Here is a 12258-nt window from a genome sequence, read left to right as displayed (position 1 = left end):
TTTGGATTAAAGTAAACAATATACTCTAGCTGATTACCCAAGTTATAGTTTAAGATCCTGCAGTACTTATCATAGTAGACTAATTCTGACTATATTTTCATTTTTTCTACTGCTAAAATTGGAATGGAGGATTATATAGTCTAAGAAAATTACCTTCTATAAAGCTTGTGGAAAAAAAGATAGATTCTTCACTGTGGCAAAGCTTGTCCTGTCTTGGATGTAAATTGTGCAGTCTGCTGGACTGGTGAAGTAGCAATATTAAGCATTCACTATTTCTCATTATTGGGGTTGAATGACTGATTCCTTGTGTTCAGTTGCTTTTCTGTGTGTTTTTTTTTTTCTTTTAAATCCATCTCACATTTTAAGTTTACTGTGACATTAATTTAGGATACATAATTCTTTCTTTGTGCCTTTAAAAAAGGTGTTTATAAGCACTGGTGAAAACTAGTACTTTAAAGGGATGTTGACAAAACCTTGTCATTTTCAAAAAGATCAATTTCACAGTGGTTTCAGAGACTGCATCTGATTATGGGTCACCATGCCAATTTTGTTGTGTTCTTACAAATGTAATTTAATGTATTTTATCTCTTGCTGCGTTGTTTAAAATAGTAATATACCAAAGAAAATGAAAGCTGCTTTCCTAATTCAAAACAGAGGTGTAGCAATTTCTGCATAAGGATCTATATCCATGATTCAGGAAGTTAATGGAAGGTATAAAAGCATAACTGTGTCTAAAAATAATGATAGAGGAAAAAATGAGGTGATGTAGTGTGTGGAACATCATCCTGTTTAAACTGAAGAAAATCTGCTCAACACTGTGTTTGTAAGTTAGTGACTGTGACTAAATTTTAATACATGTTCAAAGTGGAGAGATGTTCCTTGAACTGGACATGTGAAAAGAGCCCTTAGTCTGGAAACATGAACCTTTATTTCTTGAGCTAGAAGGCAGCCCAGTAATTTAGACTCTACAGTCTCAGAATCCCCAAACATCTTTAGGATTTACTGACTAGACACTGGCATGCCATGTCAATTGAAGCTGTACCTGTGTGCCTTAATGCACCTTGCAAGTCTCAGTCTCATTCTTTTCCATACAAAGGGAAATAGTTTTAATGCAAGAGCAGAAATATATTTTAACCCAGAGCAATTCACCATCTGAGTCATTTGAGGCCTGGTAAACTACAGTGTGCATAGGATTGGATTTCATTTAAAGTAAAGAAAAAAACCCTGAAATATCAGAGTTCGTGTTTTCTACAGAATCCAGCTTACTGCAAGATGGTTCAATTTTGATAAGAAACTGATGGTGATGAGAACCACAGAGAAGCCAAAAAGGATTCCAGCAGAAACCTTCCCCTGCTTTAGAGCAGGTACCATCAGAAACTTGTCAGTTTATTGCTAATACTTTTCACAACTGGTTTGAATGATTTCAGAGTGTATTATCTATAAGCATCCAAACTGACCTCCAGCCAATTTCTTTCACCTATCTATTTCTCTAATCTGTGAGCCCTTTGCTGGAACTGGTGGGTGGCTGCATCTGTATCCTTGACCTCTCATTCCTCTGAGCAGAGAAACCTTGCTCTCAGTTCCTTGAAACCACTCTGTGAGCTACTGATGCAGAGAACAGAATGTGCAGTCATGAAGCTCTGTCTTTCTTTGGCAAGAAAAAAATACCCCAAGGATGCTAGTGTGCTCTACTTTTGATTTTCAATAACATTATTAACTCCGGGTCCTCTAAGAGCTGCCAATTTGTTTCAGGTCTTCTGTCTTTTTTCTTTCTATGTGACAAAGTTTTTAAGTAAGAGATACATGAGGTGGTCTTAATATTGCCACACTTAGTCTGGACAATGATGCAAAAAGGATAAAAACAAAAGCCTAAAACAATCTAACACTGTGGGAGGTATTCCCCAGAATCTGTCTTGGAAGTCCTGACTTAGGGGAATGAAAGCAGCAGTGAGCTTGCACTTCTGTGGAACAGAAATGCATCTCTTAGAGTTAGTTTTGTCTGGAAACATAGATAAGGTAAATCAAAGCAAGAGGAGAGTGAAAAGCAAGCCTAAATCAAATGAAAGAGATTAAGTTTTGTAATTTAGTCCTTACTAAGGACTAAATAGACAGCTGTGTAGAAAAACAGTTTCTGAAGAGTATACTCTGCAAGAAATCTTTCACACTAGAATTACTTAGGTTGATCTCTGCTCTCTTGGGTGTGCCAGCTCAGAGGAGCCTCTGACAAAGACACTGATTAGCATGCAGTATTGATCTGATGGTTAGAGGTGCTGAGTACCCAGGATCTCACACAGGAAAGGTGAATTGAGCACATCTCAAATGGCTTCTAAAACCTGCCTGTGTGCAAGTGTGTGCCTCAATTGAGAAATCAGAGCAATACTGATTTTAGTAAGACCATGTACATTATCCTTTCCTATTAGGAACTAAAAATCTTTTCACCCCTGTCACACATGGGGCAGAGCAAGGCAAGAGTTTCAGGTTCCAAGAATGAGAGGGTTTTGGAAAACCACTGTAAATGTATTTACAGGGGAAGGAGTTTTGTGAGGAAAACTGCAAGAAGTTTCTACATGCTGTGATGCAATGCTTCAGAGGTTATTTGGTATCAAATGAGAATTTGAATGCTCCAAGCTTTTTGCCTGATTTCATTTGAGTTAATCTGGCTTGGAAGGTGTATATTCTGACTTGATACCCTGTACTATAGGCTGACTGACCTGCTGTTTATTCACACTTGTGTTAGCACACTATTAGAAAACCATAGGACCTTAGGTTCTTGACAACAAAGGTTAATAGTGCTCAGCCTTCCATGGAACTAGCAGCTGTTGAATTAGAGAGAAATCTAAAAGCTTGTGTTCAAAAGCAAGTTGACTTCTGTAAGCTTAGTGATACATCTAGGGTTTTGCAACATAATCATTTGCTCAAAAAAGAACAGAGGTGGAATTTGCACAACCCAGCGTGTCCAAGGTGATGGCATAAATTCTATTGGAGCAGTGTGCTCTGAGGTGGACAGAAAGATGTCAGTTTTTAATCTTTTCTGTATGCTGGAGGAGTAAGGACATGGTAAACATCTATCCTGTTGTGGCTTCTGTAGAATACAGGGAATGAGCCTTCGTAAACTTGGGCTGAAAAAATTCCCACTTGGAATCAGTGTTTGTAAAGCAGTGCCAGAATGCTGTCTCTTGGTAGGCAGAAATAACTGTGAGCACTAACCTTTAATGGATTGAGCAAAGTCAACGAGTACGTTTCTAATGACAGCAAGAGGATGTTGTCTGGAGCCTGAAAGCCTTTCAGAAGGTTGTGAAATGGTGCCTGATGGGCAGGCTTCAGTGGTACATGAGCGCTTTGGGCAATTTGGTCATCAGCTGCTTGCGATGTGCTGTTCTTTGCCGGGTTAGTGTCATTAATGTCTGACACATCAGGGGGAATTACACTGACTGATCTGCAGTAACAGCCTGATTCAATGCCCAGGGAAGCTAATGGGAGTCTTTACACAGGCATAAGTTGATTTTTAGTTTCCAGATGCTCTTCACTGCATATTGTAATTGCCTATTGTATTGTTCTCAGAAAAATGGCGTTCTGACATAATGGTGTGTCTGTGAAATGATAGAAGTTCTTGCTGTTGCACTTGGGACTGTTTGATTTCTGTCTTGCTGCAGTACTTTTATTTAAATTAAAGCAGACTGAGTTTAATGATGCAGAATGCTTCATTTAAATCCTTCTAGAATAAGTAAAAACTTCTACTGCACATTAAGTCTTTTTTATATAAAACTTCACAACTAATTTAATTATTCATACCTCATACTGAATTAACTGAACTAACCCATAACATCAGATTAGTAGTGCTGCTGGATGTCATAACAGTAATTACTACAGGTAAGAATCTTCTCCTGATAAAATGGCACGTTTACGATCACTGGAGGTTCATACATGGAGCAAGTCTAGCCTAGTGCATTTCTAAAGAAGAAAACTGTTAACTGTACTGCTAAAGCTTTTCTGATTTTAGGAATTGAATGGTAAGAATAAACAAATGCACCAGAAAGTAATCCAAGGTGAGGTTTCCTGACTTGCTGAATTCACTCTTTGATAGATCTTGCATTTCCTTGGGATGTGGACATCTACTCATTTAATGGTGTTCTTTAAGTGGCTATAAAAGTCTGAGGTCAAAATAAATTCTACCTTAGTGCTCCAGTGGTAATGGATGGCCCATGCTGCTGTAGCATCAAAAGATTGTACAGTTCTTCATGCACCTATCTTCATACAATTTATTTGACTTAAAATTGACTGTTTTCAGAAGGCTTGAATTTTTTTCTCTCAAAAATGAGAGCCAAAATATAATTGACCTAAAAATAGCCTATAAATAACCTATTCTAGTCTTATTTCCATTTTCAAGTAGCCAATCCTAATTCAATTATATTAACTAAAATTGGATTTAGGTTTTTGAATTGAGTTGATTTATAGAGTTTTCTCTTAATATTTGCACTCCTGTCTTGTGATACCCATTTATTTCTCCGTTTTCTTAGGCTGCAAGAAGTTGAATGTAGGAGGAGCCCAGCAATTAGGGTTTGGCATGGAAAATAAATAGGTAGACAATTCTATAGGTAATTATACAGCTGGAAACCAGGAAACTGAAGTCCCAATTTCTTTTCAAATGTCTCTCTTTTAAAGAAGTAAATCTAGAGGTGTAACTGAGAGTGAATGTTTTTGGGATGGAAAGTGAAAAACATAGAGAAATGATTCAACTTATTTTGCTACTTTTTTCTGTTTTGGTTTTAAGCATTGTATTTAAATTCAAAATGCCTTATAGGTATGATTGAAAAACATGTTTCTGAGAGATTGCAAGGGAATGCAAAATCTTAGCTGATTAAGTTAGGAATATATAAGAGAGAGTGAGGTAAATGGAGCAGAGAAAAAAAATTGGAGCTAAGGCTGGAAGGGAAAGCGAGGAGGCGAGAAGAGAGAATGCAAAAAAGGATTCTGTTCACCAGGCACTGGTGAGCAGAACACTGAAAAGAGGATTAAAGAAGAAATTAAGGAGACCTTTTAAGAGGATCCACACTCGATTGTGTTGTAGTCTGAAGTCATATAACAAGTTTCCTTCAGAGATGTTTCCCCAAGGATAAAAATTGGGGTGTTTTGTAATCAGTCCTGTTACCCAGTTAGCAAGTTAATGTTGAAGCACTTGGGTGTGAAAACTTGCTGAGGGGAAGTTGTTCTTTTGTTTCCTAACTCTGCAGATGATATAACCCAGGATATTGGGGGTCTTTTGATCAATAAATGTTTAAAAGTGTATGTTGGGTTCTTATTTCTTTTGTTTTGGCTTTTTTGAAATCATTTTTCATGGGCCAGGATCAGTACAGAGTACACTGTCCAGTCTTTAATACTACTCAAGCTGTTGAAGAACTCAGCCTTGGTCAGCACTTTCATTCTTCCCTTATTCATATATTTCTGGAGTTTGAAGTAAAATGGGATTAAAATAACCTTGCAAATCTATCCTACTCCAGTAGTGTCATCAGAAAAAGCATAAGACTGAGAAGCATTAGTAAAGTTTAAAAATCTCTTAATTTGGAATATCTCTGCTGATCAGGGATAACCTGTTATGTACTGTAACCTTATGTGACCATCACCTTCCCTCGTCCTCCTTGGAGGACCAATGTTTATTCAATTTCTGTCTGTCACTTTTAAGAGATCTTGCCACTTAGAAAGTGTTTTTTGTTCTTGCAGTTGGCCAAGCTTTCCCAAAACAGATTGATAGGCCTCTGTTTCTGTGTCGTTTTTTCTCTTTTGATCCTGCTCAAAAAGCTTGATAAAGCTTTATGTTTGATTCTCTGTCATTGCAGTAACCTATTTCATCTTTCCTGAAGCTTCAGGGTTAAAAAGAGTGATGTGATGCAGCTTGTGTGATGGATAAAAAATAACTATCACAGTCTTTCCTATTTTGTCTAGCATGGTGACTTCCTGCCATCCTTTGCTTTGACAGCCTCTCCCTGCAGGTTGTAGTTTCAGTCTTCCTTTGAATGCATGTAGGCCAGAACCCTGGCAACTCATCTTTTTATCATCATTTGATTTCATTCATAGTGCCTGTGTATAAGCATCTCTTCAGGCAGGTTCTGTTCTTGGCCACAGGGAAGGCAAGAGATGACATTCCCCATCCTGACAAATGTGTTATTTTCCCTAAGGGGAAACCTGAGAGCAAACACTTTACAGTGTGCCTACATTTTATTATTGCTCTTTAAACTCAAGGCTGGTTGCCAGGTTAATGTCTTCTCAAAATTAAATAAAACCAAGGCTTCCTTCTGGCTTGCTGTTGACTTTTAAGGTCTTGCAAGTCACTGTCCTTGCTCCCTAAATTCTGTGATAGAATCTAAATTAAGCTTCATGACTTTTTGAAGGATCTTTCAACCATTTTTTTGTTTTCTACTGATAAACATTTTCCCTATCTGGAAAGGTTCCAGACTGCAGTGAAGTCCTAGACAATGGGGTTTTTTTAAAGAAATGTCTCTGTTTGTGGCACTGCAGGTAAAATATGTTCCTAGATGATAGCATCTTTAAAAAAAAAAATCATTTCTACTCATAATTTGGAAATCTCTTTTCAAAGACAGAGAAAACAGTTTTCATTTGCATTTAATAAATTTAATTTCTTTCAAAATAATTTTATTTTGTATTAAAGAGATGTGTTTATTGGAAAAACAAAGTAGACAAACTGCAATTTTTCATTAAGTAGAATAGAAATGGCCTCACATTTCTGCAGTGCATTCAGAGTTTGCCCATGTTTGAGTCCCAACTTGTGTTTTCCCTTGTTGATGTTTCTAACTCACCTGAGCTCTTTCTGCCCACACAGGGCTGACTCAGGCTGAGTTATGGATCAGATGTTTGGTCAAGCTGCTAGTCTTGGAGGAAGCCATTCCTACTTCCCAATGTGTTATTCTTGGTGGCCTTTTTGAGAAAAGAAAAATTTAAGTAAATGTGTGTGTGTTTCTTTAAAAGCCCAACTCTGGCAGATGCAGCATGGTTTGCAGCATATTCTTCTTGACTCAAATAGGATGAGTATAACTTGCCAACAACAGCAACAAAGGATGGTGGTGGGGGGAGGCAGAGGGAGAAACAGAAAATGTGTTGACAGTGGATCTGACGGACACAGCCCAAAACAATAGGATGCATGTTTAGCATGACTGGCTCTATTCATTCTCCTGTCAGTGCTTGACGTGCCAGCCTCTCAAAGGCAGCAAAGCTGCAGGAAGTGCCACTTCCTCACATAATATATAGACAAATTTCCTTGACACTATATTCTTCAGCTGCAAATGCATGGATCTTGATGGGTGTTTGATTAGTGAGTAGCTCTAAAAATCTGGTGACTTAATAGTTGTGATGCTGAAGAATAATATGCATGCCTGAGAAAGGCCAGTTAGATAAATCCTTGTGTCTGTTGACTGGGCAAGCTGTTCTCTTGTGCTACCCAGCACAGTAATTGAGCCTGCTGAAATGCATAGGAAAAACATTGCGTCCCTAAATGCTGTTTTTCTGGTTCAGATAACCTTAGTACATGGAGTCCTAAGGTGGCATGTGATCAGCTGCCATTCAAGAATATATTTACCTTGCTGCTGACATGCAGCCTTCTGACACATTTTCCTTTAATTATGATCTCAGGCCACTATTTGATGAGCTTCCAAGCCCTTTAATATGGCAAGAGGGACAAAATTGCTTATAAAAAGTGACCTCCCAGTTACTCTGTATTTACAGTACTTCAGCGCTTCACTTTGACAGTAGCATTCTGTTGCAAAATGACTGGCCACTTCAGGTTGTCTGGATAATGGCTCCAACCCCACTACAAATCTATGCCTGTTTTTGTAAAACCCCACCTGCGTTTTCTAGAGCAGCTCTTTTCACGCTGATGTCTTGTTTGTAGAATTTGCAAGAAAATAGATTCCCTAGATATTTAAATAATAATATGTTCAGGTCATTTATAACATAGCTGAAACTGAAGGACATCTGAGGATACTTGAAGGGTGGTGGGTTAGGGCTATGGGTCTGTATCTTCTCATGAGTTGTTGCTCCCTGGACTAAGAGCTGATCTCAGCATTTGTTCACCATGGCTGATTAAAGCCTTTCTGTCTGTTTGATTTCCGTGCTCTACCAGCACTGAGTTCTCAGTGCTTGGTGAGAATCTGTTTTTGAATAGGTGTTTTTTTGTTTTTTTTTTAGAAATATGTGCAGAAATATTGAGCAGTCCTGCATGCATTGAAAATCTGTTGAAGAATGCAGGGCAAGTGTCAAGCTCTTCCTGAAACCCACAGAGTTTTTCAGTTTTCTCAGGAAATGTCACAAATAATCTTTCTAAAAATTAGTTCTACTTTCTCAAAGAAGCAGCTGATTATATCCCTGCCCAGACTGTTTCAGTGCCTAGAGTCTAAGTAGGTGAAAGGCAGGTTAGTTCTCTGCAGCCATTCTCATCACTGCTTTTCAGCTTGCTGCTTTAAAAAAAAACCAAAATGCTTTACAGGCTCTTATTTTATTGATAAAGATTTGTTTTGTTGTTTGTTTTTTGGTTTTTTTAACACAGATAGTATTTTCAGTATCTGAAGGTAATCTGGTACTTAGATGGTTTACAGTAGAGCCAACACCAAGGCATTCAGACTTGGTCCTTCTCCCCTTTTACCTTCAGAAGTTGATACCAACTTCTTTGATATGCTTGTTAAAACCTGATCATAGTATTTGATAGTGAAAAGGCTTTGAAAGCAGCCAAGGAGATAGTTCCAAAGCATATTTATTTATTTATTACTTAGAGTAGAGTTGCAAATTGCAATTGATTCTTCAAATATTTTGGAAACAGAACTGCGAAATGCTGGTGCTCTTGATGAAAGATGCATGGATAGCAATTTATTACTGCTTTCTTAGGAAAAAATAATCTCCTCATGGGAGGTCATTAGAAAATAGTTTCCTTTTTGCATTTAAGCAGTGATTTATGTCTGCTTAATCATTATTTGATGATCTTACTGTATATAATTTCCCCCAATTCCTAATGTGAGTCCAAGGATTTATTTTCTGGAATTCTCTCTAACTCTTCTGCATATTTCTGAGACTAAAGTAATCTAATATAACTGGAACATGTGGGGAAAAAAAAAGAGGCAAGTAATATGCAAATCTGTATTTGTAATATGGTAAACTCTTCTGCAGTCATATGGAAGAGGAAGTTGGAAGATTTTATTTGTGGAAACTTAGGTGTCAGTCTTAAGGTTTTTATTATGACTCACTGACATAAGTGTTTACTTTAAAAAGCAGAACTGACTCCACAAGGCTTTTTGAGATGTGCTGCTTTTTTCCTTTGGAGTCTTTGTCCTTTGGGTCTATAACCATCTCTGAAAAGTGAAGCTTGAGATGTAGATTCATACATAATGGACTATATATGCTACCACTGAAGAATTGTAATGGAATAGTTAGTCTTTGTTAGCCTTGTCATCCTTATACATTCTAGGATAGAGCTTATAAAGCCCAAATGACTTCTACCTGACCAATTTTTATTACACTTTAAGAAGACTCTGCCTTGGCTTAAAATTTGTGATGTGCCATTTCTCTTTGGGAAACCATGTTCTTTTGCTTCTTCACTTCCTTTTAGAGAGTGTGTATGCATGAGATGATAATTCTATACAGTGTTCCCCTTCTGTGAGCTTGTTATATGCATTTTCATTTTTTAATCAAAGGTTTCATGAATTTCATCTAATGCAGGATGGCTTATTGCAGACTGAAATTATAGCAATGTGACCTTTTAGAGTGATGTTTTTAGTTACATTACCTGCATAGCGAGGAAAGGGGACTTCCACCTTTTATGAAATAGTATGGAAGGATTTTGTTAAAAGTAACTAGAGAAGTGAAGTAAGTCATGCATCTTCAAGCTTGAGTAACAGTCATCTTCCCCATTTTCTGTATATATTCAGAAAGAGAGAGATAAGGTTAGCAGAAATAGGAAGTACAGTCTTCTGAGGACAGGTAATTATTCCCAAGCCAGTTTATGCAAGATGGAATAGCTTTATGTAGCAAACAGGTCAAGAGGTTATCCAGGCACCAGACTTGTACCTGCTACTGGGGCTTAGATCCCCAACACAGAAGGGACTGCATGTGTGTGTTTTATTTGTTTGTTCTGAGATAAACAAAGAGGAAAGCTCAAACTTCAGCCAGAATGTATCAGCCTTGTGTAAGCATAGCTGATGACAAAGATGTGCTTTCAAACCTGGCTCTTTCCTGAGCTGAGGGAAGCAGAGAAGTAAAGTATGGAAGTTCTTTGGGATATACAGCCCTGGATCTTCTACAGGAGATAGAGGTGTGAACTCCCTTACTTAGGAAACACAGTGGAATGAGGTTAATAATGGCATAAGGAATAATAATAGATTAAAAAGGAATGCTCCTGATATTTTCTCTTGTGTTCTAGGACATTCTCAAAGAGCTTGGTAAAAGGTGCTGGACATGTCTGCTCATTTTTATTCCTTCTCAGGAGTTTAAACCATATCCTATGGAAGTGTTCCAGCCATGACTGCAGCATCCTGGTACTTTGAATTACTTTCTGGACAGTAAAAACAGTTTACCAGTGCTATAAATACATCTGCTGCAAAGTTTATGTATATAAATCCCATGAAAGTGAAGGAGGGATGAGAAGGGAAATGTGAGTAGGGTAATGTCGGATGTAAATTTTACCTTATGCTTCAAGAAATCTTTTTTTGGTGTTCTATTTCTAAAACCAAAGAGAAAAATTGTGTTATCTGTATGTGGGGGGAAAAAAGAGGAAAAAAAATTAGAAAAGTGGAAATGCTTATGTATGAGTGCTAAGATGCTTTGCAAGGCTTATTTTTCTTCAACCTGTAAAGGAACCGTGAGGAGATGTTTCACTGGGATGACTAGAGGCAAAAAGGGTAATACTGAAAGAAAATCCTCTAAGATTCCAGAATCAGGGAAATACCTCTTGGTTGCCCTGTCAAGCTGATGAATAATACTTTTTCTTTGTAAAATATTAAATGGTTTGGAGGTTGAAATTTTTTCCCTCAAGGAAAAGAAGTTGAATTTTGTTCCTGAAAATGTGGATTGCTACCTACAATTTGATTTTTAGAGTTGCATAAGTGAATACAGAGTTGCATTACATTTTGAACAGAGGATAGACAGGGAAGAGGAGATCTGGATGTGAATACTTGCTGTGGTCCCATTTCTTCAACTACTTTTACCCTGTATTAAGGGCCAGTTAAGTATACATGCTCTGTTGTTATACAACATGTACATAATTCTTAAATCCTGGGCACTGCAGTTGTCCTCTTTCTCAGAAGTTTTATCTTACATTAGCTCCCCTTTATTATAAAGAGTAAATTATTGTACAGTGGTGATCTAGCATGGAAAATCATGACCTCAGTCAAGTTGTACTTGCTTTTAAAAATGAAGGATTAGGAGTCATGCCTGCAGCTGAGATCTAATTCCTAGAAATGCCTTTTCCATTACCATTAAATACAGAATATTTAGATACCCTCTTCTTGCTTGGAAAGAGGCCAACAAGAGAGAGAGAGAATTTTAAAAAGATCTTCTAAGAAACAAGTTTTGTTTGGCACAGTCTGCTGGGGAATCCCTATATCAGTGCTTAATGTTGCAGGGTTTTTACTAACCTCTGGTTAGGCATTTGAGTATCAGGAATTATGGGTGTAAGAGCAGTTATATTAGGTAGAATTCTGGTGTAGTCTTTTGGAGTAATTTGACAAATTAATTACCCATTTTCCCAGATAAAATGTGCCACAATATACTCTAAGTATTCTGTAGTAATTGGTAATAATACAGTAGTAACTAATTAAAATGGTCCTCTGATAATTAAGTGATAATAATAACGAGATTCAAAACCTGTAGACAAATTTTTAAGCTTTATGTGTAGTCATGTGACAGACCTATAGGCAAAGTCTGTGTGAGCCAAGTTTCTTCATCTTTTTCCAAATTGTAAAAGGACTTGATTAAGACAGAAGTGACTGGAAAATCTAGCTAAATATATCTACTGAAGTATTTAAATGCCAAGGAGAGCAGAATTTAGGTTCTAGGCTTGAATGTAATGTGTCCTTTTGGTTTGTAAAATAATTTCCTAATTTGCTTTAATGTTCATATTACACTGACTGCTGGGGTTGTTTTCTCCAAGTTACCAAGTAGATCATAAAATCTTTTTTCTTAAACTAGTGAGCTGGGCAAATTGCTGATACTAAAAGTCATTACAGGAAGAGTGGGTAGGTTATTCTTCTTTCCTGTGTTTCT

At 37.3% G+C, this 12258-nt stretch overlaps 1 protein-coding gene across 6 annotated transcripts in view; it reads left to right on the top strand.

The window, feature by feature from the left end:
- The window catches only part of GRID2 (glutamate ionotropic receptor delta type subunit 2), a 677007-nt gene that overhangs the window by 113818 nt on the left and 550931 nt on the right, over nucleotides 1-12258 (top strand). The window lies entirely within an intron of this gene.

The sequence above is a fragment of the Zonotrichia leucophrys genome, chromosome 4 (assembly GCF_028769735.1).
Source record: "Zonotrichia leucophrys gambelii isolate GWCS_2022_RI chromosome 4, RI_Zleu_2.0, whole genome shotgun sequence".
Lineage (NCBI taxonomy): Eukaryota > Metazoa > Chordata > Aves > Passeriformes > Passerellidae > Zonotrichia > Zonotrichia leucophrys.
This window is presented reverse-complemented; position numbering and strand designations above follow the sequence as displayed.